At 40.1% G+C, this 25,115-nt stretch overlaps 1 protein-coding gene across 3 annotated transcripts in view; it reads right to left on the minus strand.

Annotated features, from left to right (window-relative positions):
- The window catches only part of LOC134207700 (uncharacterized), a 322,256-nt gene that overhangs the window by 231,215 nt on the left and 65,926 nt on the right, over positions 1-25,115 (minus strand). Inside the window, exon 1 of one of the 3 annotated variants that reach the window (XM_062683513.1) lies at positions 13,887-14,734. The exons of the other annotated variants lie outside the window; for them this stretch is intronic. The gene's annotated coding sequence lies outside the window, so the exon portion shown is untranslated. Of the gene's footprint in view, positions 1-13,886; positions 14,735-25,115 lie in introns of those variants that run through there. 3 annotated transcript variants of the gene reach the window in all.

Genomic DNA, 25,115 nt, shown 5'->3' on the forward strand with positions numbered 1-25,115 from the left:
GAATTCCTGAGAGGAATTCGAATGAATTCCTGAGAGGAATTCGAATGAATTCCTGAGAGGAATTCGAATGAATTCCTGAGAGGAATTCGAATGAATTCCTGAGAGGAATTCGAATGAATTCCTGCGAGGAATTCGAATGAATTCCTGCGAGGAATTCGAATGAATTCCTGCGAGGAATTCGAATGAATTCTGCGAGGAATTCGAATGAATTCCTGCGAGGAATTCGAATGAATTGCTGAGAGGAATTCGAATGAATTCCTGCGAGGAATTCGAATGAATTCCTGCGAGGAATTCGAATGAATTCCTGCGAGGAATTCGAATGAATTCCTGAGAGGAAATCGAATGAATTCCTGAGAGGAATTCGAATGAATTCCTGAGAGGGATTCGAATGAATTCCTGAGAGGAATTCGAATGAATTCCTTAGAGGAATTCGAATGAATTCCTAAGAGGAATTCGAATGAATTCCTAAGAGGAATTCGAATAAATTCCTAAGAGGAATTCGAATGAATTCCTATGAGGAATTCGAGTGAATTCCTGAGAGGAATTCGAGTGAATTCCTGAGAGGAATTCGAATGAATTCCTGAGAGGAAATCGAATGAATTACTGAGAGGAATTAAAATGAATTGCTGAGAGGAAATCGAATGAATTACTGAGAGGAATTAAAATGAATTGCTGAGAGGAAATCGAATGAATTCCTGAGAGGAAATCGAATGAATTACTGATAGGAATTAAAATGAATTACTGAGAGGAACTCGAATGAATTCCTGAGAGGAAATCGAATGAATTCCTGAGAGGAAATCGAATGAATTCCTGAGAGGAATTCGAATGAATTCCTGAGAGGAATTCGAATGAATTCTTGAGAGGAATTCGAATGAATTCCTGAGAGGAATTCGAATGAATTCCTGAGAGGAATTCGAGTGACTTCCTGAGAGGAATTCGAATAAATTCCTGAGAGGAATTCGAGGAAATCCTACGAGAAATTCGAATGAATTCCTGAGAGGAATTAAAATGAATTGCTGAGAGGAAATTGAATGAATTCCTGAGAGGAAATCGAATGAATTCCTGAGAGGAATTCGAATGAACTCCTGAGAGGAATTCGAATGAACTCCTGAGAGGAATTCGAATGAATTCCTGAGAGGAATGCGGATGAATTCCTGAGAGGAATTGAGTTGAATTCCTGAGAGGAATTTGAATACATTCCTGAGAGGAATCTGAATACATTCCTGAGAGGAATTGAGTGAATTCCTGAGAGGAATTCGAGTGAATTCCTGAGAGGAATTCGAGTGAATTTCTGAGAGGAATTTCGAATGAATCCCTGAAAGGAATTTCGAATGAAATCCCGATAGGAATTCGAATGAATTCCTGGAAGGAATTTCGAATGAATTCCTGAGAGGAATTTGAATGAATTTCTGAAAGGAATTCGAATGAATTCCTGAGAGGAATTCGAATGAATTCCTGAGAGGAATTCGAATGAATTCCTGAGAGGAATTCGAATGAATTCCTGAGAGGAATTCGAATGAATTCCTGAGAGGAATTCGAATGAATTCCTGAGAGGAATTCGAATGAATTCCTGAGAGGAATTCGAATGAATTTCTGAGAGGAATTCGAATGAATTTCTGAGAGGAATTCGAATGAATTCCTGAGAGGAATTCGAATGAATTCCTGAGAGGAATTCGAATGAATTCCTGAGAGGAATTCGAATGAATTCCTGAGAGGAATTCGAATGAATTCCTGAGAGGAATTCGAATGAATTCCTGAGAGAAATTTGAACGAATTTCTGAGAGGAATTCGAATGAATTCCTGAGAGGAATTCGAATGAATTCCTGAGAGGAATTCGAATGAATTCCTGAGAGGAATTCGAATGAATTCCTGAGAGGAATTCGGATGAATTCCCGAGAGAAATTCGGATGAATTCCTAAGAGGAATTCGAATGAATTCCTAAGAGGAATTCGAATAAATTCCTAAGAGGAATTCGAATAAATTCCTAGGAGGAATTCGAATGAATTCCTGAGAGGAATTCGAATGAATTCCTAAGAGGAATTCGATTGAATTCCTGAGAGGAATTCGATTGAATTCCTGAGAGGAATTCGAATGAATTTCCGAGAGGAATTCGAATGAATTCCCGAGAGGAATTCGAATGAATTCTTGAGAGGAATTCGAATGAATTCTTGAGAGGAATTCAAATGAATTTCTGAGACGAATTCGAATGAATTCCTGAGGAATTCGAATGAATTCCTGAGATAAATTCGAATGAACTCCTGAGAGAAATTGAATGAACTCCTGAGAGGAATTTAAATGAATTCCTGAGAAGAATTCGAAATAATGCCTGAGAGGAATTCGAATGAATTCCTGAGAGGAATTCGAATGAATTCCTGAGAGGAATTCGAATGAATTCCTGAGAGGAATTCGAATGAATTCCTGAGAGGAATTCGAATGAATTCCTGAGAGGAATTCGAATGAATTCCTGAGAGGAATTCGAATGAATTCCTGAGAGTAATTTGAATACATTCCTGAAAGGAAGCTAAATGAATTCCGAAATTCCTGAGAGGAATTCGAATGTATCCCCGAGAGGAATTGGAATGAAATTCTTAGAGGAATTCGAATGAATTCCTGAGAGGAATTCGAACGAATTCCTGAGAGAAATTCGAATGAACTCCTGGGAGGAATTCGAATGAATTCCTGAGAGGAATTCGAATGAATTCCTGAGAGGAGTTCGAATGAATTCCTGAGAGGAGTTCAAATGAATTCCTGAAAGGAATTCGAACGAATTCCTGAAAGTAATTCGAATGAATTATTGGAAGGAATTTGAATGAATTCCTGAAAGGAATTCGAATGTTTTCCTGAAAGTAATTCGAATGAATTCCTAAAAGAATTCGAATGAATCCTAAGAGGAATTCAAATGAATTCCTAAGAGGAGTTCGAATGAATTCCTATGAGGAATTCAAATGCAACACAGTCTACAGAACAGTAACAGTCTTTCAGAACGTAACACAAAATAAACTTTTATATTTTTGTTCATTTTTTTTTATACTTATATTTTAGGACCAGTTTTTTTTATTAATCCAATTTCTCAAGTTCGAAATAAAATCTGACGTAGCGTAGATATATCACAACATGCAAACAGTAATGCAAAAACCTATTGGACGTGGACATTATTTATCGTCTTCCGGGTCCCCCTGGAGACGAAAACCAAAGTCACGAAGATTTTATCAGTTACTTATCTTTATTAAGATGCACAACAGAATGTGTGACATTACTCTGCATAAAAAGCCTGCCGACACGAATCAAAATCCATAAAGGTCATGATCAGTCAAAGATATTAAAAAGCATTCAATCATAACTAATAAGCCATCTAACAACTCCAGCGTTAATCCCTGCCACAGGCTGCTTCTAATGATGCCATCAAATTGGAATCGACAGCTCCAACTGACTGAACAAATAAATCTCTAATTCTAATGGGACTGCGCTAGTGGACAGGGCGGTTATTGAGATTATCAAAAACGAAAACAAACTCCCTAATTCACATCTGCCGGAACCACTTACCATTAGAATCGAAAGCAATGTCCGTCGTCTAACTCTTAAGCCCAAAGTGGTTCGCCGCCCTCCCATCCGTATGCGTTCGGGTCCCAATTCCAACGCAAAAAAAATCGTCCCCAAAATGCGCTACTCACCTGTCAATGTTTAGAACGGTCGTCAAACCCTACTCCACCAGACAATGTTCGACAATGTGTAGCGCAATTAAACAGACACTGCGCTGAAAACTGGTGTCACCGGCTTCCGCCGTATCCGTCCTTCACGCACACCGGCGACGGTGCCCGTCCCCTTTGCACACCTCCAACCAGCTGCTGGCGGCACTACGAATTCCGCAAACTGTGTACGACCGGACTCGAAACTCGGGTGATGGCGGCAACGAAAACAACACACAAATCTAATTGACCTCCAGGGCGAATTATCGCCGTCCAGAACAACGACCAGCACGCAACGCAACAAACTTCACACTCTGCCCCGGTAGTCGTGTAGTGTTAGTTTGATTCTACGCTCATTCCGTTCGCATGACTGGGCATCAGCATTGGGGGAGCACCGAGTTAGAACTGGCACACTACACGTGTCGTCGCAACCGGCAGCTAATCCAATTTGTGTCTATCGAGAGCGGGAGCGATGTTCTACAGGTCAAGTAACAGGCTGTAACCGTGATTTGGACGGTGCGTATGCACAAATACAGCCGACCGGGTTTAGTTACAACATCAGGATGACACTAACCCTGCAATGATGTCTATTAAGGATCAGTATTAACCAAATTAGGTCTACACACTAATTTGAATCATAATCTATTCATTACGATTAATTATGCTGCCGCAATCGTTTAAATGATCTTAGTGAGTGGAAAGAAAAGAGCTCGCTTCTCGTGTTACAAAACCTAATGGCACTGACTAGCGATTTAACAAAATATTAAAAAGTTAAACGATTATGTTGCTGTAATTAGAGACAAGTTGAAGAATGAAAACTGAAGATCTAAAAAAAAAACAATCATAATTCTACACATTTCGGTTTTAAATTTTCATGAATTAGGATAAAAGTTAGTCACAAAATCCGGTAGAGAATAATCCCGAATTACAATAAGAAAATGGTCTCTCGAATTCTTATTTTCTGAGAGAAAATCGACTGTATTTTTGGAAAGAATCCGAGTGAAATTCCGACTCCCGAGATGAATCCGACACAACTACTAAAAGGAATTCGATTGAACTCCTGAGAGAAACTTGACTGCATTCCTGAGAGGAATTCCACTGAATCTTAGAGCAGAATTCGAATTAACTAATGAGAGGAAATCGATTGAATATCTGAGGTGAATTCGACTGAACTTCTGAGAAAAATTCAACTGAATTTCTGAGACAAAGTCTACTGAATTCCTGAGATGAGTTCGACCGAACTTCTGAGATAAATACGACTGCATACTGAAAGAAATTCGACCTGAAATTCTGAGAGTAGTTCAACCAAAATTTTAAGAGGAATTCAACTGATTTTCAGGGATGAAATCGATTGAACTATTGCGAGAAATTCGACTGAATTTCTGAGAAGAATTCAATTTAATTACTCGGAGGATTCGCATTCCTGCAACTGCATTCAAGAGAAGAATTCGACTAAATTCCTAAAATGAATTCAACTGAATCCATGACAGGAATGCGACTGAATTCCTGATTGAATTCCTTAGATGAGTTCAGCTGAAATTGTTAGGGGAATCGACTGAATTCCTAAAATGAATTCGACTGAACTCCTGAGATGGATTCGACTGAACTTCTGAGATTCATTCGTTTAAATTCCTGAAAACAATCCGACCGAACTCCTGAGAGGAACTTGAATGTATAACCTGAGATGAGTTCGACTGAGTTCCTAAAATTAAATCAACTGAACTCCCAGAGGAATTCTACTGAAGTCATGAGAGGAATTTTACTGAATCCTAACAGACTCATGACTCACTGTGAGAGACTAGGTTCTAAGACTAAGTTCTAACTGCTGTTTTGTCCGAAAACTTTAACTTACTTATGAATCCTGTACACCTCCGGTGGTGAAAAGGGACGACTTGAAAGATCTCTATCCTGAGCGTTGCCCACCTATCGCTTTAACCTGTTGCCAGGTTAGATTTCGGTCGACTTCTTTTATTTCTTTATTGAGGCTTCGCCGCCAAGAGCCTCTGGGTCTGCCTCTGCTGCGATGTCCCGCTGGGCTCCAGTCTAATGCTTGTTTACAGATTTCGTTTCCGCCCCTACGTAGAGTGTGGCCGACCCAGCCTCACTTTCGATCCCGAATTTCTCCGAAATTTGTCCGAAAAGCTTTTGATTTTGCCCTCTAGAAGCTATGTGGCCCTGCTCCAGGAAAATGATGAAAAGCGCACATATAGGGAGTCATTATCCATTTTCATTTTAAAATATCATAAGGGCTGTGTACATGACATGACTAAACTACGTAAAATAATTTGGTGCTCTCTTAGGGGTCCTCCTTAGCCGTGCGGTAAGACGCGCGGCTACAAAGCAAGACCATGCTGAGGGTGGCTGGGTTCGATTCCCGGTGCCGGTCTAGGCAATTTTCGGATTGGAAATTGTCTCGACTTCCCTGGGCATAAAAGTATCATCGTGTTAGCCTCATGATATACGAATGCAAAATGGTAACTTGGCTTAGAAACCTCGCAGTTAATAACTGTGGAAGTGCTTAATGAACACTAAGCTGCGAGGCGGCTCTGTCCCAGTGTGGGGATGTAATGCCAATAAGAAGAAGAAGAAGAAGTTTGGTGCTCTCAGAAATGTAGTGCCATTATGCACATAACATATGTGTAACTCGGGTAGTAAAAGTTGTATCCTTATAACACTTTTATTTGTTATACGAAACATCGAAACGTCAGAAGATAGTATAACAGTATTTGATCTAACAAGGGTCACGCGACTTATATTGTATATCTGAATACGATTCGCATTGGAATTATACAAAATATTCCCCTAATGGCGTTGGGTGTTCAGGAGCTGAAATAGTTTTTTATAATTAATTGAAGATTGTGGTAAACAATTTTAAAGTAGAAAAGAAAGGAGTTTAAGGTATGTAACTGATTTAATTGTATTGATATTGATTTGACAAACTCGAACAAAATCCATTCGTGCGCCGCGCACGGGCTGTTAACCAGTAAACGATGAATTTGTTTGGTGTCTGGTTGAAATATTATGTTTTTATTCGAAAAACATATCAAATGCTTATTCATTGTCATGAGCATATTTATCAATCGCATTTCTCAAACATTTCCCATGTGTGGCGTCTCTCCCAGTGGTGTGGCATCGCACCCGAATTTGACTTTTTATTCTAACATGTATGTAACCGACTTTTTGTCTTTCAAAAGTCTTCTACACTATGTTTTCTGAAGCTATCAATAACAACAAGTAGTGTTTCATTTATCGGATTACTTTAAAGAAAGATTACCTGGATAGAAATATTACCTGGAGAAATATACCTGGATTTTTCAATGCACATTTTTTTGATGTTTTCTGTTTCCTTTTACATGTCATTGAAATTGCTCTACTTTTGGTAAAAAGTATTCGGAATACTTCTTCTTCTTCTTATTGGCATTACATCCCCACACTGGGACAGAGCCGCCTCGCAGCTTAGTGTTCATTAAGCACTTCCACAGTTATTAACTGCGTGGTTTCTAAGCCAGGTTACCATTTTTGCATTCGTATATCATGAGGCTAGCACGATGATACTTTTATGCCCAGGGAAGTCGAGACAATTTCCAATCCGAAAATTGCCTAGACCGGCACCGGGAATCGAACCCAGCCACCCTCAGCATGGTCTTGCTTGGTAGCCGCGCGTCTTACCGCATGGCTAAGGAGGGCCCCGGAATACTATCAACCCAAAAGCAATGTTCTAATAATGAAAAGAATCCCATGAAAAGAGATAACATTAATATCGTACATCGTAATAGGGCACTGCACGGAAACATCTCTTTCTCTTTCGTTCTTCATAAATTTTGACGTTTACTGGCCTTGTTGTTTTCTAATTTCTTTGCAGCGAGAAAGGGACAAAGCAGTCCGTGCAGTGCCCTATAACCTATTCAGATTACGTGCTTCATGGCATGATAAAAATTATCTTGATTTTAACGTTGAATCATCACATTTTCGTTTTATATGATATCCAAATTGGAAACACCTCATAGTTGCGATGCTCTCCTGCATTATGATAAGCGAGTTTGCTTTCGTACGATTGATAATTTATAATGTTGCTTCTAATCTATCTATTTTGTGATTATTGCGCATCGTAGACAAACATTGGTGTATCCCTCGTCATCCTTTCGAAAAAACCGAAGACTGCGTATATAAAGATTCGTTCCCAATGTAGAACAGTTATAAGGGATACACTTTTCTACACATGTTGAATAAAATCTAGATTTTTACCATGCTGACTCAAAAAAATTATATCGATTTTAGAGGAATTTTATTTTCGTATGATCAATAAATTAAAATGGATAAAAGACGAACATTTCATCAAAAATCGCCTGAAAATAGAAGTTTACCGTACAAATAAATCAAATTAGATTTCGTCAAATATAAATTGGTTAGTAACAGCATATGAGAGACCTTCTCTTTGGATGCAAGCCGTCATTTTTAAAAACTATGTAAAAAATTATGATAGAAAAATAAAATCATTATACTTCGGCTACAGATCTTGCTGTTTGTAGTCTTGGATAAAAGTGTTTTTCAGTAATTTTCAGATCATATGGTATTTGTTTACACTTGAAAATGACAGAACGATGTTCCCGTTCCTAATTATAACAGTTTTGGCTCACCTAAAGGGGGTCAACTTTTGGATTGGATTTTGTTCGAAGATCCACTTATGTTATGTGCATTATGCCATTGATTTCTAATGTCACTGATTGCAAACAAAATTCAAAATAAGAAATTGGACGGATACGGCAATTTACGACATTTGCACTTAAAAAAGTTATTTATATATGCCATTGCCAAGCGAATGTGTTAAACACTTTGAAGAAAATTCGTTGCCGTTCAACATTGCCTTGTATAAAATTGCGCTTATGATCAGAATTAATTACCTGCGCAAACCCTAAAAGCTACAAAACCAAAAACAGAATCTTTTGAGAAAATTTCATTCGGCTGCTACTGATGCCAACGTCAGCCACGCGATTATTGCATCGTCTTTCTTCGTCGTGTGCTTTTGATTCCGCTACCGACGTCCGGTCCGACGAAATTGCTAAGATTGAACTGTCCACTGTCGTCACGCGATTGTGTTTTGTATGGTTAAGAAACCTTGTCTCGGATCATCATTCCATTGTATAAATGATGATCCTGAAAAGAACCGGTTTGTTTTCAATAATGTGCATTTCAGCAACAAAACCAAAGTCAGGATTCTGCTAGAAAATGTTACTTTTTGTTGGCATTGACTGCCCCAATCCCGCTGCCGGCGCCAACCAATTATGTTTGTTACTTTGAAGGAAGTTCGTCTTCGGTAAATTTTATATTTATAATCTTTTCAATAATGCTAATTTTAAATCATTAACAGCCAATAACAGAACTCAGAATCTTGCTAAATAAATTAAATTGGACGCCAAGAATTTGTCGGTCATTGGCAACGGCACTTTGGAAAATCCTCTCAGCTTAACTTTCTTCCCAAAATAATGGTGGTCCTGAAAAGAACCGGTTTATTTTCAATATCTCAAATTACAATCAGCAACCACCTCCGCTCTACCATCGATGACGCCGCCATTGCTGCGGCAGCCGTTGTCGCTGGTATCGCTACCTGACCTGACGCCATGGTCTGCTCTCCTCTCGACAATCGCCTCCGACGCACGCTCCACCGCTACCGACGCTACCGGAGAGCGGAACCGTAGATGCTCGAACGCAAATGACGCACGCGCCCGAAACACGAGTATTTTTATGCATAGAGAAAATGAAGCCTCTAGCCCCGCCCCTTCGGTGAGTGTTATGGTCTTCTTAAGAAAGAAAGTTGTCTTCTTACAAGAAAGTTGTTTTCCCGTGCGCGCGTCATTCCAGTTCGAGACAGCAGCACGTACGGACGTGTTTTTTGCTCGCGCATTTTTTCCAAGTGTTTTTTTTTCTCATTCGTTCGCTGTATACGTTTTCGCTTCTTCGCGTTGGCGTTATTTTCTCCCGGACCCGTCATGGGAGACTCAGTCGCGGGAAAAGTGCCTAAGACTTATCTTGGAGGCGCGGGTAACCCCTCCAAGCAGCTTTTGCAGAGCAACGTGTTCTCGCCGTTGCCGCTTGATGACGCCGGTAATCCGCCGAAAAAGAGGAAGAAGCAGCAATCGCAGCTGCCGCAGGTGCAACCGGAGCGGAAAGAGAAGTGCCCGCCCGTGTTTGTGAAGGGCGATCCGCCGGATTTACGCCCAAAAATTCGCCAGCTGATCGCTAAGGGGCTGAAATGTACTTTTCGGCTCTGCAGCGAGGGCGTGAAAGTGATGCCGGCAAACAGAGACCATCATCAATCCGTCGTGGAGTTCCTCGAGGTCCACAAGTATGAGTACTACACTCATGACCACCCCGGCACGAAGCATTTGCTGCGAGGACTTCACGACATGAAGGAGGAAGAGCTCCAATCAGAGCTTGAAAGTTGCGGACTGAAGCCAGTAGCCGTCCACAAGATCGCTCGTCACGACAAGGCGAGGAGATATCGTGACCAGCTTTACCTGATCCATCTGGAGCACGGCTCCACTACCTGGAAGGACCTGAAGCTGGTTGGCGTTATAAGTTACACCGTCGTTGACTGGGAGCGATATCGACAAGGCCATCGGTGTCGAAATCACCACTTCGGTCGGCACAATCGCGCTCATCGCGGCGTACTGTCCAACGCAAGCCAAAGCCGGCGATGGATCATCGGCTGCCCTTCGGAGGGACATCGTCAAGCTTACGCGGAGGCAAGGTCAGTTTATCATTGCCGGCGACCTCAATGCCAAACATCAAGCCTGGGGCAACAGTCGCGGCAATCGAAACGGCACCATCTGGAGCAACGACATGGAGGAAGGCCACTACACGATCTTGAGCCCGGATTCCCCCACTCGGCTGAGTCGGTCCGGTGTCCACGCAACACTCGACCTCTACATAACAAACCTGAGTGACCACGTCTCGCAGCCGGTCGTCTACCAGGAGCTCAGTTCCGGTGGTGGCGGAACTGGGCTCCTTGGTCAATCGGCACCTGCAGTTACGGCGAAACTACCATCGGGTGATTTGGCAGCGGTTCCAGCAGTGCGTCGATAACACCGTCGATTACGAGGTGCGTCCGGAGACGCCGGAAAGTATCGACCGCCAGCTTTGCGCTATCGAGGAGGCGATCACGGCGGCCCGGGAGCAACATGTACAGACGGCTCGACAGGTAAGCAACTCCTTAAACATCGATACACTCACCAAAGATTTGATTCAATTGCGGAATGTCACTCGCAGGCAGTTCCAGCGTACTGGACTGCCTGTACTTAAGGCACGCTGCAATCGAATCACAAAAATTATCCAGGCCAGAATGGTGGACCTCAAAAATAACGATTTCTCAAATAAGATCCGCACTCTCCCAGATTATGCTAAGCCGTTCTGGAAAATGACCAAAATACTAAAATCCAAGCCTCGGCCCATTCCACCTTTGATCCCACTAGACAATAATGGCTCTAAGGATCGCTTGATAACTCCTGCAGAGAAGGTCGCTGAAATAGGTCGTCACTTCGTCAGCTCACACAATCTTGGGCAGAACATCGTCAGTCCACACGAAGCAGCCGTCAACGAGCATGCTAACAACATCCATTTGATTCCCAACGACTTCTCGGAGCAACTAATCCGAGTTCAAAATCTTGTGGGAAAATTTCACTTGACGCCAAGAATTTGCCACAGACACTAGCGGTTGCACTTTGAAAAAAAAAAAACACTCAGTCTAACTTTATTCTAAATATAATGGTGGTATAAGAACCAATTTATTTTCCATGTCTATAATCACTATCAGCAACCACCGCTTCCCCACCATCGATGACACCACCAACGTCATCGATACCATGGCCTGCTCTCTGCCAGACGATCGCCTCCGTTGGTGACTCACTGCTACCGATCGAGCGTTATGTCCGCTCTCCGGGAATGCTCGAACAAAAATGATGCGAGCGCCCGAAATAAGGGTCTTTTTATGCATAGAGAAAATGAAGCGTAACTTACATCAAACTGATGTCTGTGTTAGGGATGCATGAACAGGATCGGTTGGTTCTAAAATTTTGACCGGGTTTGGAAAGCATTGAAATTTTCAATATATTAACGATGATAATCAATAGTTTCAATAATATTTGCAAATTGATGGAGAGTTTCCGAGTCGTTTGATATATAAATCTAGAAAATCCATCGAAAGATAAAGGCGTTATTAACGTTCAAAATCTTACATGACTTTGTGACGGTCCTCAATTTTGAAATTTTTGTTTTGTACCTTGCATCCGTTTACATAAAAATGTAATGTTTTCTCTACCATATCGTATTAATAGTCTAACAGCACCAACAGCCTTTTCGATCTAACAGTCTTTTGCTGTAAAAAGGCAAACAAGGACTTTAGTTTCAGTAAATCTATTTTCTAAAAAGGGCTCTCTACTGTTTTGTACTCGATAGATCTTATATTTTTGCAGAACCTTTGGCAAATCTTTCTTGGGCATACCTTCTTAACTGATCTGTCCATTTCTTAATTTCAAAATGATTGTGAAATAAAGGTAAGGAGGTTGAACAGTTCAGTGTGTCAAAAAACAAATTGCAGTATTAAACGACAAGCGGCAGTAAACTGGAAATCTCCCTTAATTGCAGGAAGCTCCCAAGAAATTCCAAAAATTCACATAGACTTCACAAAAGATCCTGCAATATGTAGGAATCTTCGAAATTATGTCGGAATATTGTAAAAGCAGTAAAGATTGCTTCAGGCTGGAAATGTTACCCTGCGCCACACCTGCAGCGAGTTCTCTTTAGTACAATAATTTTTAGTACAGCTTGTTACCCAATACCATACCACCCTGCAAGAAATTACAATTAGATTAAACTAAATTTCTTGGCATCATGGAAACGGGATACATTACTAATAAAACAAGGACCTCTTGGGACCAGAATAAGCTTGCAGGATGGTCATACCAAAGCACCCTGCAGCACAGAAATTGTTCTCAAAAATATATAAAAATATTGTAATGCAGCAGGGACTTTGAGGGGCCAGAATCAGCTTGCAGGATGGTCATAACAACAGGGGCCTTGGGAGTCTAGAAAACGCTTGCAGGATGATCATAACACCCCCCTTCCCTCCACAGCACAGAAACTGTTTTCAAACAAAAATATTTAATAATAGTATAATACAGCAGGGACCTTGGGGGAACAAAAAAAGCTTGCAGGATGGTCATAACCTCCTCCCCTCCCCATCCAGCACAAAAATATATAGCAGGGGCCATGGGGGACAAGAAAAGGCTTGCAGGATGGTCATAACATTCCCACTCCAGCACAGAAATTGTTTTCAAAAATATTTAAAAAATAGTATAATACAGCAGAGACCTTGGGGGACCGTTAAAATATTGCATGATGGTCATAACAAACCCCCCTCCTCCTCCAGCACAAAAATTGTATTCAAAAAAGTAAAAAAAAAATGTTTTGCTGCCAGGACCTTGGGGGACCAGAAAAAGCTTGCAGGATGGTCATATGTAAGCAAGTAAAATGCAGCAGGGATCTTGGGGGACCAGAAAAAGCTTGCAGGATGGTCATTAGGGTGGTTCAAAAAATCGATTTTGCTCCACAGTGCTCATCTGATTCTTTATCATGTTCTGAGTGTCTTCTGAAATTTTGAGCTCATTTGGATTACTAATTATTGGAACAATAAAAATCCCATGAAAACTCTTCCGTGGAAATTCCGAAAATATTCTCTACTTACCACACAAGATACATATTCATGCAATGGCGGGCATTGCAAAACCTTTCAACTAATAACTGTGGAAATGCTAATAGAACACTAATTTGAAAAGCAGATCAAGTTCCGGTTGTCATGTACAGCCATTGAAGTATAGCCAAATAAGTAGAATATATATTCTATACTATGTACCTCCCTTTCTTAAAAACTGATAAGACACCGACAACATTTTTAAATATGTATAGTTTTTGAAAATCGCGTAACTTTGTGAAAATCGTACAAATAAAAATCGTGTAATTTCAAGTAAATTGTGTAAAAATAATCGTCTAAAATAAAATTGTGTTAAAAAAATCTTGTAATAACAGAATTCAGAGTACATTGAGATATTAACCGTGTTCCGAAATGCATTGAAACCTCAAAGTATCCATTGCAAGGTTGAACCGTTTTTACAACATGTAGAACATAAAACGCGACATTTTCCTTACCGTGATAGTTTTACTATTTTAATGTGCCTCCTAATGGTGCTCACAAACCAGTAGTGGGTCCACCGGAATCGATTCCCGTCCCGATCGCACCTCGTAGATACGCAGGCATTTAATCCGATTACGGTCTCCCTAATTTATTCACATGACAATCCAAGCCGACAGGCCCAACACAATGCACTTCACCGCTGTTGCTGCTGCTGCTGCGCTCTGTATGTTTCTGTTTTATTCTCACATAGACTCAGAACTACAAGGCACGTTTTTTATTCTTCTATTTTTTGCCTCCCAAAGGGGTCCGTCCCACGGTGTAGAATGCCAATAAAAATCACACGCACTCGACGAAGTCGACGATCAATCAAATCGGCACTCCAGAATCTCGTTTTGTCGTTCCCCACCTCTGGCACTATGCTCGCATCGCCCTCTGGCTGTTCTGCGTCGTCTTCACCGATAAAACACTTTCAATTTTCAAGTTGACTGTGAGTCGTCCCGAATCCTGAACTGGTTGCCGCCGCGTGCACTTGACTTTCGATTCGTTACTGCGAGCAACCCACCGCACTGTCGTCAGCTCTACGAAAATAAACCTTCCAAGTAGGTATTTCGCATCAGCTGCACAACATGTCGGAGATAATCACACCGAACGACGACGGGTCATCATTCATCACAATTCGAACACAATACACGAATCATTCCACTTTTGAACAACTTGATCTGCGGCGCATTAGGATCGCCGATTCGATGGTGGCGACAACCAAAACGCACCCCATCATAATATTTATTGACCAGCCAAAGCAAAGCAAACAAAGTTCTCGTGTTTCGGGTCTTTGAACAGGAGAAAAACAAACCACTCAAACCGTTGCAACGCTACTGAGCAACTGAGCAAGCGTTGAGCTGGGCCAGGCTGGAGAAGTCCCAGTCTGCTGCAGCGAGCACGATCACGACGACGACGACGACGACGATCGGACGGTTTAGCTTTAGCTGGTTTGCACAAAATACACACAGCCTACTGGATACTAACTGAACTGAACTCCGCCGCAGTCGCAACTAGAACCGAGGGACCGAATGAGTGCGAGTGGACGTGGATGTGGTTCGAACCATAACACAACAACCGCAACGGACGCATATACGCATGTCCGGCGATATGTGAAGCCGCGTGAGAAGCCAGAGACAGATTGGGAGGAATTTTTGGGTGGTGGCGATGTTATGTTGAGTGGGTTTACGATCGCGCGATCGATGTAAGTCACTCACCACGATTCGTGTCCACATAGCTTAGCTCGTCTGTTGCGGTAAAAAGGTAAACAAAGCCCATACCTTCGGCAGGAGCAGTGATGTCAGTATGATTTGAGGCATTTATCTTCTTCTGTTTATCTATTTATTGGGCCGATTAATTAGGACGCGGTTTACGCTGAGTGAAAGCTCTTGAGTATTCCTTTCAGCTATGTAGGTTTTCTTTTACTCTGCGCTTAATGAGGAAGCACTATAATCAACATAATGAAAAAATAAATTTTCCAATACTAATTTGCAAGCACAATTGAAATGGCTTGTGCAAAATCTAGCCATCTAGCCATCTAGATGCCATCTAGCCATCTAGATGCCATCTAGCCATCTAGATGCCATCTAGCCATCTAGATGCCATCTAGCCATCTAGATGCCATCTAGCCATCTAGATGCCATCTAGCCATCTATCTATCTATCTATCTATCTATCTATCTCATCGTCCGATTAGTCAAACTCAAAATAATCAAAATCTTTAAAAATTCACGAAGTATCTTTCGGAGCAGATGTCAAGAAACCAAGAACATTTCTTTATTTACACATCATCATGTTATGCGGATTGGTCTTACTTTTGACTCTTGTTCAGGTTTCTCAAAGTCATCCGGGACCGGGATAAAGGAGAGTAATGCTTAACAGCAGTAAGAAATAAATGGTGGAGAAATTATTCAGTTTTTCTTCAATGACTACATTTATACTACATCTACCAACTGATAAACCGAATTCCGAAGGGCCCTTTTGTTCTAATAACTGATACCAGAAGGTAGTGGTATGGGTTTGTGTAAATTTGAGATAATTTTTTTCGTTTATTCTGGGATTGTTTCTGGCTTTTCTAGTCTTATATAGTCAAAATAGTGAAAAACTTCTATTTTGGCTTTTTTTAAAGTTGAAACTGTCTTTACCCCTGAAAAAGGCCAAATAAAAGGCCGAAACGTCGGGTTAAATAAAACTCATCGTTTTGACTAGAAAAGACTGAGGAAGCCAAAACTTCTCAGAACAAATTTTCCAATCAAAGTTTTTTTTTCGTAAAAATGTGTTCGTTTAATTAAGAAAAACTTCATGTAGTCCAACCAACATAAAGATTAATGGATTTTGGTAACCCATAAATATTTGAAGACCAATAATTGATTGGAGAAGCATGTCTTTGATGACTATCATGGACTTTCCTTTTATCCTTCTCATATTAATAAAATCCAAAGTTGGATTTTTTTTATCCTCCTGCTTCCAATGGACTTTTGACGACCATCGAACAAACCACTCCAGAGTAGGATTTCATTGACCCAACTATTTAACTGCCCCAAACCATCGACAACCTTTAGTGACTTCATCCACCTTGATCCGACGTGGTGGAATAGCAATTCCGACTCCATATTTGCTTTCAATTAACCCATCGAAGTCCGTTAGTTCCTTCAAAGCACCGACCGAGCCCCGCCAGATTCGGATTTTTTTTTATTCGACTAGGTCCGATAACGATTCCGAACATCGATCAACATACTTCAGAACCATAGATCATTAATTAACGTCTACGCAGTCTCATATGATTAAAACGAGTTTTTATTCGTTTATTAGTTTTTTATTAGTTTTATTCCCACCCCCAAACTGCACCAGTAGCATCAATTCACCAAGAAACCGATGCAAGTAATACAAACCACATCACCCATCCGAAGAACTCCGGTGACAACGCAAGATCGATGACAACACAACCTGAAACATCAAGTAATGAAAAAATGTATAGATCCATTCCCTACATACCTGTATTATCTGACCGTATTTCTAAAGTTCTTTCAAAAGACTATTCCAACATAACTATAGCTACTAAACAACACCACACTATCCATGAACTACATACCAAAGTGAAAGATCCTGTAAGAAAAGAAGATTTAAGTAACGTCATATATAAAATACCTTGTAATGATTGCGATAGCTGTTACGTAGGAATGACTAAAAACAATTTACGGAAAAGACTAGCAGGACATAAAACGAACGTAAACAGACTAGAAAAATTGACAAATGATAACACAACCAACACCACAGTAGCTAAGAATGCACTCATTGAGACGACGACAGCTTTGATCCAACATTGTATTGACCATGACCATAGATTTAATTTAGAACGCACACAAATTATTGACCATAGTTATAAGCCAACAACACTACCATTTCTAGAAATGTGCCACATTACCAACACACCCCACACCGTAAATAAGAGAACAGATATTGATGGACTCAATACTACATACGCAGCTGTGCTGCATTACATACAGAACACCACCAAAACTGATAAGCGAAAGCGAAAGAGCAAGAACTCAAAGGATAGGTAAATTATTCCGATAGGGCTCCATTGGCTACCAACCAGAATGGGGTTTTCGATGAGGAGATTGTAAAAGGAAAACTGCGCCATTTGCCAGTTTTAGTGAAATGGAAAGTGATTCTGAGACGTAAGACAGTTTATGAAATAGTTTTAATGATGAACGAAGCAAATTTAACAAACACAATTTTATTCACAGTATGTACCGACACCATAATAACCAGACAGTTAAAGTTAGACAAAACATAAGACAAAAAACGAACAAATCATTGTAAGACTAACACCAAACATAATCAAAGACTGTATAATTAGTATATGTATTAAATTTTAGCTTCCCCTGAAGAAGACACTAATCCCGTGTCGAAACGTCGGACGAATAAAAACTCGTTTTAATCATATGAGACTGCGTAGCCGTTAATTAATGATCTATGATTAAACCCCACAGTCGTTTCCCAAAAATTGGTGAAAATACTTCAGAACCTGATTTCATTAACCCAACTATCCAAAGACTTACCCCAAAGTTGATTTTTTTTTCTTGATCCGAAAGGTCTTATAGCGATTTTGTCAATCAACCACCAGAGTGGAATTTTATAAATCTAACTACGTCCAGTAGTGGTTCTAAACGGAGCTACCCCAAATGGCATAATGTCATTTGGCATAACGAGTTGAATATCCATTTGGCATAAAGACCGTTTGGCGCATAATCAGGGAATCATTTTTTTTGGAATGCGCATGCGAAACAAGCGACAAAAGAGAACGAACGACAAAGCTTTGTTTTTGTCAGAGATAATAATGACAAAGATCCGAAATTTTTTGTCAGCAACAAAAAAGAAGATAATCTTGTTGCTAACTTTTCAGAAAAAATAGTCATAATGATTTTAGGGTCGTTTGGCATATAGACCATTTCGCATACAAATTAAAAGAATTATAAAAACTTTGAGCAGAAGCTCTTTTTACAAGAGTAATCTGCATTATTGCCTTATTCTGAGCATATGCGTGTTTCAGAAGTGTTTTACTTTTTCGCCTAACTCCGGGTAAATTTTAAAAATTAAATGGATTTAAATAAAGAAATAATGTGCTAATTTGCCTTATTCCTGAAATATGATTTAAAAAAAATCAAATGCGTCTTTTGAATGGATGGTCTACTCATTAGAATTCTTCCAACCAAATGCATGCAAGCTTTCTCGTTATAAGAACAAATCGTATGCTTTAAAAGATAGAATCATCTGCTCATTTGTCTTAATCCGATCGTATGCGTAGAAAATAAATCAGATACGCTTTGACTCTTCCGTACGAAAGCATTTTTTTTGGAAAATGGGCCATCTAGTCTTCTGCTTTCTTCCGGAAAAAGTCGTACTTTTGAAGAAGGGGGCATTTACTCTTTTGCCTTTTTCCGGGCAAATGCATACTATTATAGAATGAGTCATCTACTCCTTTGCCTATTTTCGGGCAAATGCGTACTTTTAAAGGAGGAGTCATTTTCTTTTGGCTTCATCCCTGGCAAATGTGTACTTCTAAAGAAGACGTCATCTACGCTTTCGCCTTATTCCGGGCAAATGCATCAGAACGTCGGCTCCAGGGGCACGTTCACTTCAATTCGGGAGATTTGTGCCATCGCCTTCACAGCCTTTCTCATCACGCACCTGACGGAAAAGGAAGTGAACAAAAAGGAAAAGAATATGGATGGGAGAAAAATGGGAAAATTGGGAAAGGTACCCTTGAAGAGGGCATACAACGTATACAACACGTACAAAAGCTCATAGCTCCTTACCACAACTTTGAAGGTTCAGGTTTCTGTAGTCAATTTCACTTAGTAAGTGTTTACCAAATATTTGGAAACGCAGTTGCGCATAAACTGGGCAGTTACATATTAGATGATAAGAAGTTCCATAATCGGATTCACAACCATCACAGGCAAATGATTCAACACGTTGGATATTTTCCATGTGACAGTTGAGTCGGCAGTGACGTGCAATTCTGTTTAGACAGATTAGCTGAATAGCTTGCTACTATCGGAGATGGCTCTCGGATATACAACATTGTTTGTCGACATGAATCCAAACTACTCCAATACTGTTTGTGCTGAGTGGAAGCCCAAGAGCTAATCAAACGCTTCACCCAACACTTGGATATTGGAATAGCTGGCTCAGGACCAATAAAGTCGTGTGATGCTCCAGTGCGAGCTAACTCATCAGCCAATTCGTTTCCAGTTATGGAAGAAAGGCCAGTTACCCATATAAGGTGTAACGTATTAACCGAATTCAGTTCCTTGATTTGAGTTCGACATCCGATTTCTAGCTTTGACCTTGAGTTGGCTGAAGCGAGAGCTTTGACAGCTGCTTGGCTATCTGAACAGAAGTATATTACTTTGCCCATTATGTGTTTCTGCAGTGCGGATTGCACTCCACACATAATAGCAAATATTTCCGCTTGAAAGACAGTGCAGTATCTACCCAGTGAGTGGGACTGTTCCAATCTTAGCTCACGCGAGTAGACACCTGCACCCGCTCTACCTTCGAAGTGGGAGCCGTCAGTGTAACAAACAATGCTGTACGACATACTTCTCTCCAAATAGCCAGATGTCCACTCATCCCGCGAGGGGAATAGTGTTGAAAATGTCCTATAAGGAAAACTACTAGCGAGTGTGAGATCACTTGGAGCGAGGACTGTTCTGTCCCAATCAACCATGAGTTGTAACAACGAAGTGTGTGTAGAACTGCGGTTCACAGGATTCTCTTCCGTGAAACCGAGAACCCATAATCGGTAAGTACAAGAACGCGCTTCTTGTAAGAGAATGCACCAGTCATTGACATTAGGCACATCCTTTGAAGATGGCCTAATTTAGACTGAATTGCCCTCACTTCACCCTTTTGCCACCACACAAGACATCCATAAGCCAAAATTTGTCGTACAACTGTTGTGTAAATCCATTGGGTTTAAGACCCCAAGTTAAAAGTACGTCGGCATAGGCCGAAAGACATACACGCCTTTTTGACTCTGAACTCAATGTTAGGTGTCCAGGAGACCTTGGAATCAAGAATTAGTCCCATATACTTTACCTGATCCGTTACATTGATTTCAGAGTCAAAAAGATGTAATGGGCAAATACCATTACGGTTACGTTTTTCCGTGAAAAGTACAATAGATGTTTTATTTGAATTGACCGAAAGGCCATATTGGCGACACCTACTTTCGACTGTCTGGAGAGCGTTTAGCATCGGCCGAATAAAGTAGTAATATACAAACCGGCTATCAATATTAGATAGTTGTCGGCAAACCCATATGTAGGAAAACCGCCATTATTGAGTAACCTCAATAGCGTATCTGCAACGAGATTCCACAAAAGTGGAGATAATACTCCCCCTTGAGGGCATCCGCAGACACTTAATTTCCTAATCGCTGCTTGACGTAATGTCGAGTAGAGATGTCGGTTTTTAAGCATCTGGTGAATCCATTTGGTAATAATATTAGGTAGCCCATGACAACGTGCGGCTTCCAATATTGCATCGAAAGACACGTTGTCGAAAGCACCTTCAATATCTAAGAAAGCACCCAAGCACGATTGCTTTTGAGCGAATGCTTTCTCGATATCGTACACAACCTTGTGTAGAAGAGTCACGGTGAACTTTCCAGATTGGTATGCATGTTGATTAACATGAAGTGGCATGTTTGCCAAACAGTAATCACGAATGTGATGATCGATAATGCGTTCTAAGCATTTCAGAAGAAATGAGGTCAGACTGATGGGTCTAAAACTCTTTGCTTCTTCATACGAAGCACGTCCTCCTTTTGGGATAATCTCGCCAGGATACAGGAATATACCCAGTGGCAAAACTGCATACTAAAAGTTTTTTTCAAAACATGTTTGATATGCTGATATGCTAGATCCCATCTTCCCTGGAAATTTGTGAAAAGCAAAACTATTAAGAGCCCATTGAATCGATTCAGTCGTTATGATTCTACGAGCCTGAGCCCAAGATCCATAACTACATGAAAAGACATAAGGAACATCCGAAGATGATATATCTACACATCCAGGGAAGTGCGTATCAAATAAGTGCTCTAACGATTCTTCATCAGAAGAAGTGTAGTCGCCATTTGGCTTGCGAATTTCGCCAACTTGGAAATGCTTGGATCTCGCAAGAATTTTATTCAATAGACTGGCTTCACTCAAATTGGAAACATTTGCACAAAGGTTTTTCCAAAAGTCATCTACTCTTTCGCCTTATTCCGGGAAAATGCATGCTTTTGAATAAGGAGTCATCTACTCTTTCGCTTCATCCTGGGTAAATGTGTACTTTTAAAGAAGAATTGATCTACTTTTTTGCCTTATTCTGGGAGAATGCATAGTTTTAAAGAAGGAGTCATCTAGTCTTTTGCCTTTTTTCCAGGCAAATGCGTACTTTAAAAGAAGGAGTCATATAATTTTTGTCTTAGTCCGGGTAAATACATACTTCTAAAAATGGAAATCATATATTCATACGATTAACTTTTTTTGTTATGGGCATTGTGCCAAATGGTCTTTATGCCAAACGGACCATTGTATTTGATACATCTTTTCAACCATTATGCCAAATGGTCGTTATTCCAAATGGCCTCGAGGTACCCAACAAATTATACCAAATGATCGTTTTGTCAAATTGTCTTTATGCCAAATGGCCCTTAGACATTTAAGTCGTTATGCCAAATGGCATTACAGATATGTTCCGTTTTATCAACACGGTCTGTGAGTTTCAGTTGATAAAATCGGAACAGTGACAAAATCGGAATAATTTTCTTTGACGATTTTTTTTCAGCTAAAATTTTAGTAAAAATTATATATTGTTGGGAGAATGTAAGATTTTCAGGTTCTAACATTTTTAAATAGTAAAGGACTGTCCATAAACCACGTAAACATGCCAGTGGGAGGCAAGGGTTAGTGAAAAGACATAGGAAATGTATATCATGTATAAATGTACATCTATGATCATCAATGGTAACTGGTTGAGGTTCCTGGCAAGTAAGGAGTGCATCAAGGGAACGTCTATAAATTATGTTAAGCAAAATCCCTCCCATTTTCAATCCCTCGCCCTCCTCCCTTAATTGTTTTTGGAGGTCAAGTTTGACTATACCATGAAGACCTAGATATCCAAAACCTTGAGGAGATTTTGCTTCTGACAGCTTGCAGATGAAATTTCATTGTTTAAAAAAAAGTAAAAAGAGTTTACAATCAAGTTTCGTCATCCTGATCGTTAAGACAATTTGGCTGCTGACTTTTTTGTTAGGGCGTATAATGGACTTTACATAAAACAATACGACTTTCAGAATATTTTAGCCTACCGTAAAGACCTGCAATTGCTAGTACAACTGATGATTGAACTCATATAAGCTAAATGGACTCACTGGGATATTATATCTAACAACATTCATACGTTGGATCATTGGATAGGTCAAAGTCGTTTTAAAAATTTGGTATTGAGATGATCTGAAATCCATGACGTTTTGAAGAGATGTAATACAGTCGGTATCGAGATGTGGAAAACAAGTTCTTGGAAAATAGTACGAAAAGACTATCAAAGAAGCCATGAAAATATTTTAGTATGGCATCATTTGTTTCAACGATTCGATATCGAGTCATAGAACATCAACTCATGGAGAGAGTCCACTGTAGTTTGTGAAAGAATTAAGCGATATTCTACCAACTCGATGGAACTGCTGGAATGTTTAGTGATGCACGGATATATCACTTAGGACTTGGTTGATCGGGTAGATCGCATGTTCGGAACTACAGGACATTTTGTAGAACAGAACAGACTTGTAGTAGCTTGTAAAAGTTATGAGTTCCATTCTATCGGCTCAAAGGACCTGCTAGGATGTTTGGCGATACACGGGTACATCGTTCAGGACTTGGATAATCGGCTGGATTACATGTACTGAACTCAAGGACGTTTTGAAGAGCCGAAAAGGCTTGAAATAGCTTGTAAAAATAATGAGTGAAATCCCATCGGCTCAATAGACCCGCTGGGATGTCCTACGATGCAAGGATATATCGTTCAGGACTTGGTTGATCGGGTAGATTACATGTTCTGAACTGTTTTGAACTCAAGGACGTTTTGGAGAAACTAAAAAGCATATAGTTGCGTTTAAAAGTAACGAGTGAAATCCTATCGGCTCTACGTTTCTGCTAATATGTTCAACAATGCACGAATACGTCGTTCAGAGATTGGTTGTTCGGGTATAAAACATGTTTTGAGTTCCAGGGTGTTTTGGAGCCCTTGAAATAGTTTACATTTATTCAATTTATGGCTTATGATCACATAGATATTTTTGGACATATATCTCAGCATAGGGAATTTTATTTGTAGACATATTTCCTGATACATTCGAGGATATGTACTCCAGAATAATTTGTACGGCTTAGAACATCCGAAAAAGTATTTCAATGATATTTCAGTTATATCAGAACACCAGAGAATAATGTAATTCTTCGTCCTGAAGTAATAAAGTGCAAACAAAACCGCATCTAGTCACTTTTATTTCGATGAGGGGAAGTCGGTGAAGAGAATCCTCTCTTGTTAGTTACGGCCTTATTATCTTGATAAAAACGGAATAATTTTGTTGACGAAATCGGAGCGTGACAAATTTGGAGCGTGATAAAATCGGAACATATATGTATCCCATATGGGCCATAAACCATCGTTAGACCCTTCCCGTTACGCTAGATCACTTTTACGTAGTGTGTTATGGAGTAAGATCTACCAAACCGAGCTCTAGCTTAATCCATTTTTTGAGCTAGGGCAACAAGTTGTGGCAATTGCAGTCTCTGAATTATAACTAAATTATCTTTATCCTGCAGATGGTTGAAATACTCGAATTCCCTTCGTTTGAGGCTAAACGAAGAAGCGGAAGTAACTTTCCAAGCAATTAGTTAAAAAAAAACCTCGATGCCCATCGTCGTAGGCTGAACTGATTGCTGAACCAAATGTAAAATTTGTGCATTACATTTCCCGAAATAAAAGAGCGGCGCCCAATAAAGATTTCGCTAAGGGCGCTGGGAGTCCACGCTACGACTCGTAAGTGTAGAGTTTGATAGTTTTTCAAAGATGTTTTAAAATCAGCAGGGTCTGCTTTTAGTCTTGTGAATAAATTTAGATCTTGCTTGCATCACTACTATACACCCAATCATAAACTGTGACAAAGAACCCCTCAAATTACTGTTGAAAGATTAATGAGCACACAGAGTTTCAAAGCGAATCTGAAGACACGAAGAAGTTTCGAACAGCATTCGGGCCAAACGGTCCAATTTTTTTTTTTAAATGGGGGCGGGGGGGTTGAAAAAAAGAGACTTTTAGTGACTGACCCGAAAAAAGTGACCAAGTCACTAAAAAGTGACCCGCTTGCCTTCTTTATTTTGCGAAATTTTTGGAAGTGAAAGGAAGTGGAATCTTGATCTTTAGCCAGTCCTTTTTAACATGTGTTAAAATATTAGTAACGCAAAAACCACGTTGACCAATCTGTTTGATCATTTTCCAATTATATCAGCAACTACTGAATAAACCTGACAACTTCGTGCATGCCGGGTACATGCAGCCGTCATTCCCTGATAAAATAATAAATTTTTCAATAATAAATTTCCATTATAAGATCGGACCTTGATAAAAATAATTCGCAACACA

This window comes from Armigeres subalbatus, chromosome 1 (genome assembly GCF_024139115.2).
Source record: "Armigeres subalbatus isolate Guangzhou_Male chromosome 1, GZ_Asu_2, whole genome shotgun sequence".
Lineage (NCBI taxonomy): Eukaryota > Metazoa > Arthropoda > Insecta > Diptera > Culicidae > Armigeres > Armigeres subalbatus.